This window comes from Arvicanthis niloticus, chromosome 3, assembly GCF_011762505.2.
Source record: "Arvicanthis niloticus isolate mArvNil1 chromosome 3, mArvNil1.pat.X, whole genome shotgun sequence".
Taxonomy (NCBI): domain Eukaryota; kingdom Metazoa; phylum Chordata; class Mammalia; order Rodentia; family Muridae; genus Arvicanthis; species Arvicanthis niloticus.
In genome coordinates, this window is record NC_047660.1 from 52,212,057 (window position 1) to 52,218,056 (window position 6,000).

A 6,000-nucleotide genomic window follows, 5' to 3' on the forward strand; every position below is an offset into this window, starting at 1 on the left:
GCTCTATCTCATAGCCCTACTGAGTGTTTAATCCACAATTTGTAATTTATATAAAAAATTCTAACCTCATTGACTCCCACACCAAATTGCAAACTGGGCCCTTTTTTCCTTCCAGAAACTAGGTTTGTGCAGTCCATAAGTGTAAATTCCCCAGAAAGGGGAGAGCAAAGAAATTAATTCATTTGTGGCTTCATGATAAGTATCTCACGCGTCCACACCAAGAAATTTCCTTTAAGGACGATTCCATTAGACTTGGGTTCGATTTTGATTTGTTTTTAACACGATGAAACAGAGTCAAGTGGGACCACCTACAGAAATACTAAGATTACGATATAGAAAGTTTTATAGGCGCACCGGTGTGGTGCCCAAGTCAGTTTACCAAAAACACTTGTGGAAGCTCCAGAAAAGTCTTTCTGAACTCCACCTTCCCAGCCCATCCTCTATTTCCCTCAAGCCTCCTTGGTAGCGAGTGCAAAGATGTGTGCTTTAAAAGAACTTTTTTTTTTTTTCTACTCGCTCATTCTGAGCGATCGCAAAAAGTCCGGAAGACAGAACCCAGCCAAAGTGCGGAAAGGTAAGGAGAAGCAACAATACCAACGATGGCAACAACTATAACAGCGGCGTTTGGAGCCCTGGTGTCATCTGCGCTGGGCCGTTGGCAGCGCTGAAATGGCTAAGGTCTGCGATAGTACACAGGTAGACTGGCAGCTTCTACTCTTAACACTAGGATTCAGCGTCTCCTGTGCTGGGTGTCTAGACTAGACTAGGCCCCTTTCCTTGGGGCCACGTTTAAACAAACTGGCCTGGTTTCAGACACTTACAGAAACCTATGCAGAAAGGCCGTATATACTGTCCCAAATTGTACTCAGGGAGCCACGATCAGGAAGGGACAGATGCACAAAGGCAGGATGTTTACCAAGAAGTTTTGGGGTGCCAGGCACTACCTGAGAGTTCCGCCATTTAGATTGACACGGTTTCCGTGGGTGTATGTACTTCCACATCGCTGAGTTGCAAAGTGAGCTTTGGGGGGAGGGGGCGTGCCAAGTGACAGCTCCGCTGATAAGCAGAAAAACCACCCCCTCACTGGTCTTTCATTTCCAAACAGGATAGGCAGGAGATGGCCTTTAAAAGGGGGAAAAATTAAATGTGACTCTCCTAACGTTTCCCCCCCTTTCCTAGTTTCTCAGCTCACTTGAGACAAGCAGAGAGCCTCTCTGAAATGCCCCCCACCTTTCTTTCCTTGGTGGTCCCCCCACCCCCTGCCAGCCGGCTGGGGAAAGCCCGCGGGACCTCCCAACTCCCTTCCCGCTCCCGGCGGAGGTGTGAGCGATGTGTTGATTATTCATATTTTTGCGGAGCGCACACTCCACAGCGGCCGGCGCCGCCACATTTCACACGTATACTCACGTACACACTTGGTACGCACACTCGTCGGGCACTCAGTGCTCAGTGCCGGGTGGGGGTCGGGGGGAGACTGCCCCCAGGGGAGCTCTGGTTCTGAACCCGTCGGGGGTGACAGAAAGAAACCACTAGGCCCTTTTCTCTCCTCCCAACCCCAAAACAACCACTCATGGCTTCTTGATCCAACTTTTTTCTCCATGAAACACTAACCTCCACAAGTCATTCTCCAGGTAGGGGTGTGTGTGCGTGTGCATGTGCGTGTGTGTTTAGAGAGGCAGCTACAAATATCACACCAGTTCGAATTTCAGTCCAGGAGGCACTAGCGATCTTCTTCAATGTACATCCCGCACACCGACACCTCCGGCCACACCACACACCTCGGTTGTAGGAATGCAAATCGAGAAAGGACTCTTGAGCTGAATACGTGGCTTCCAGTTGGAAATTGGACCTCTAAGGATGGGGTCTCTTCAAACTCTGCCCGAGGCCTAGAAACGTCGTGGAACCCCACTTCCATCATGCACCTTCCAAGACTTTGGAGAAGTTAGGTCCAAGATGCACCGCATAGACTTCAGCTGAGAAAACAAGTCGGTTCCCGAATCCGGGCAGCTTTGACCTGGTGTCTCAGGAGAGGCGACACAAGTCTATTTACGCTGATCTAAAGGAGCGCAGACAAGGCTCTCTAGGCAGGAGATCACAAAGTTCCTAAGGTCCAAGGCTGAAGAAACCCCTGAACTTGTGGGTTAGGGTAATGAGCGCCACGCCTCGTAGGGGGCGCTGGTCTACCGGCTGAGAAACTCACCTCCTGCACTTGTAGGCCGGTTGCTTCAGTTGTCTCCAGACCTTGGGACCGTGAGGTGGAAAACCGCTACAGGCATTGTGGACTCCGGTTAAAAACTAGCATTTGACCTAATTCCTCTAAGCTTTAACTTCTCAGTGGTAAAATGGGGATGTGGTTCCCTCAGAAGCTTCCTTTGTTTTACAAGCAAAAGATAACTTAGAAAGCATCCTGCACGTAGTAGGTATTCAATAAAAGCTTCTCTCCCGCTCCTGCACGTGTGTGTTGCATGTAGGTTCAGTATTTACATAGTAGACACACTGTGTCCTCATGAGTCCTTGTGCTCCCAACACCCCAACACCTCTGTCCGTGGGGCCCGCCTACTGCTGCACATGCACTTTGGCCTGGACTGGGTGCAGGTTTCCTCAGTGGACTCTAATTGCCTTACACATGAAATTCTATCGAGGAAAGTGCTTTGGAACCTGTTTCTTACCCGCAGCTGGCAGAGGGCCCAGAAGGCAACCAAGAGGTGACATCTTCCAAGGAGGAAACACAGCATTTGACTGTCTGTCCAGTCAATAATGGCAAGTTGCACGCAAACCAGGAGTGGGGAAGCTGAGGACCTGGAGGTCTGGCTGGGGATGGGGGTGAGGGTTCCCTGGAGAAATGCAGGAAGGGCGAAGGAGTTCTGGGAAGGCCCTCAGGTTCTGTGACCTACCGGAAGTTGGTGACAAATGCTGGTCAATTGGTGGTTCTTGCAGAGGTCTGGGACAAAGCTCAGCTCTCCTGAAGCGACCTAAGGCTGGGTCTCCTGAGAAATGAGCTCTGGAGCCAACAATGCCTTCCACAATCCATGTTAAATGGAGCTGCAGAGAAGGTGAAAGGCTTGAAAACCCAAGCAGAGTGAGCTTGGAGGCAGAAAGGGATGTGGAAGTTGAGGAATAAGGTTTCCAAATTCAAGTTGGCAAAGCTCCCCTTTTTAGTGCACTTTTGATGCAAAGGCAACCAGTGTTCGCTGAAGGAATACATAAACAAAAGTAGCAAAGGAGACTAACAACCACTCATAACCACATCAGTCTAAGTAACTACCGTTAACATTTGAGCACATTTCTCCAAGTCTTTCCTTCGAAAATTTTATGTGTATGAGTCTTGTGCCTGAATGTATTCTGTGTACCGTGTGTGTCTGTGTATGCCTGTGCATGTGTGTGTGCATGCCTCTTTGTATCTCTCTCTCTCTCTCTCTCTCTCTCTCTCTCTCTCTGTGTGTGTGTGTGTGTGTGTGTGTGTGTGTGTGTGTGTGTGTGTGTGTGTTGCCTGAGGAGGCCATAAGAAGATGTTGGATTTCCTGGAACCAGTTACAGATGGTTCTGAGGGGTGTGGTGGGTGCTGAGTATTAAACCTGTGTCCTCTGGAAAAGCAGCCAGTGCTCTTAACCTCTGATCCATCTCTCCCACCCCACTCCAAGTCTGCTTTTTCTGAGTGGTTCTACCAATTATAAATGGGAACATAGTTATACACCAAGTTGTAACATTTTGGCTTTTTTGTTTGTTTTTTTGTTTTTTTATTTTTCGAGACAGGGTTTCTCTGTATAGCCCTGGCTGTCTTGGAACTCACTCTGTAGACCAGGCTGGCCTCAAACTCAGAAATCAGCCTGCCTCTGCCTCCCAGGTGCTGAGATTAAAGGCGTGAGCCATCACTGCCGGCACATTTTGGCTTCTTTAACACACATGGTTTTTAACACTTTTAAATATTTTCTGCAGTAATGTTTAGCTCTACCATGTCATCTTACATGCTCCATAAAGTGTTTTGTTGTTGTTGTTGTTGTTATTTGTTTGTTTGGTAATTTGTTTGTTTGTTTGTTTGTTTGGCTTTGTTTTTTCAGACAGGGTTTCTCTATGTTGCCCTGGCTGTCCTGGAACTCACTGTAGACCAGCTGTCCTGGAATTTGTAGAGACTGGCCTGCCTCTGCCTCCCAGGTGCTGGGATTAAACACTTGTACCACTGCCACCCAACACTCCATAAACTGTTTAGCCAATGTACATTTCATTTGTTTCAGATTCTCCTTGATAAACAATGCTGGGAGGAACAGCCCACTGGCTCTACCTGTGGAAACACAGCTATGATGCCTTCCTGAAGATAAATTCTTTGGGCCAGATGTAATGGTACACGGCCTTTAATCCCAACACTTAGGAGGCAGAGGTGGGTGGGTCTCTGAGTTCTAGGCCAGCCTGATCTACAAAAAGAATCCCAGGACTACACAGAGAAACCCTGTCTCAAAAGAAAAACAAACCAAAACAAAAAAGATAAAGTCCTCGATGCCAGGGTGTGGAGTGGTGGCTCCTCAGGGTGTGGAGTGGTGGCTCTGGCAGAGGACCTTCCTTCAGTTCCCAGCACCCACGTGACTGCAGGAAACCAGGAGACAAACTACAGTTCCGGGGAATGGTGCACCCTCTTCTCATTTCCTCCTGCTCCTATAGGCAAACTCATGTGCGTATAAAACTCATGCAGGCAAACACAGGTACATATAAAATTAAATAAAGCAAACCAAATGTATAATGCATGTTAGAAGTCAAATGCAAAAACAATCTATGCATTTTTTTAAAATGTATTTTGTGCATGTGGGTATTTTGCCTGCTTGCCTGAACACACAGGTCTGTACCCACATGTTCCAGCAGGCCACAAGGCACAACACCCCATGGAACTGAAGTTAGAGATGGTTGTGAGTCACCATGTAGGTGCTGCTAGTAACTGAATCAAGGTCCCCTGCAAGAGCACTCAGTGTTCTTAACTACTGAGCCACCTCTCTAGTCATTCTATATTTACATAAACAAAACATATATATGGCATAAATGTTTCCTAAATTATATATTTATTTGATTGTATGATTAACCCAGTTTCCTTTCCTTTCCTTTCCTTTCCTTTCCTTTCCTTTCCTTTCCTTTCTTTATTTTGAATAACTTTTTTATTATAAATCATGAGCTCACAGCAGATGTGATTGCCTGAACAAGACCTGGCAAGATCCAGTCATCATTCTAGCACAGCACAAGGGAGGGACTCTCAATCTCCCATCTCCTAACAGGTTAGGTACTGATAGGAGAGGGAGAGTCAGATTTTTTTAAGGATGTGACTGCAGGTAGGTCAAATATGCTGTAATGGATAGTTCCACACCCATGAATGCATGGGCAGCATAAATGGATTTGGTGGGTTATTAAAAATATAATAAGATTTTAAGAAAAGAGACACAAATTTGGGAAGGGGTGGATGTGGGGGGGGGTTAGGGAAAAAGGGGCATGGGCCAGATGGAGTTAAGGGGGTGAATAAGATCAAAGTATATTGTAAGAAATTCTCAGGGGCTGGAAAGATAGCTCAGTGGACAATAGCACTGGCTGCTCTTCCAGAGGTCATGAGTTCAATTCCCAGCAACCACATGGTGGCTCACAGCCATTTTTAATTGGTTCCGATGCCCTCTTCTGGTGTCTCAGCCACAGCATATTTATATACATAAAATAAATCTTTATATATACACATTTATATACATAAAAATAAATCTTTTTAAAAGTCTCAAAGAATTAATAAAGATATTATTTTTAAAAGGAAATACTATACAGTTTGCTTTTCTAGATTCAAGCTCTGGTGGATTTTAAAGACAAAGAAGGAACCCAGCGCTAACACAGCTATCCTAGAGCACTTGACACTTATCCCAAGTGTTCCATTCGAAGAACAGCCTGCATCCAGTGCTTGGCTCATACCCACAAGCAAACCAAGAGCAGACCATTACCCCGGGGCCAACTTATTCCTAGCTACTCCATGCTCATAGACTACTT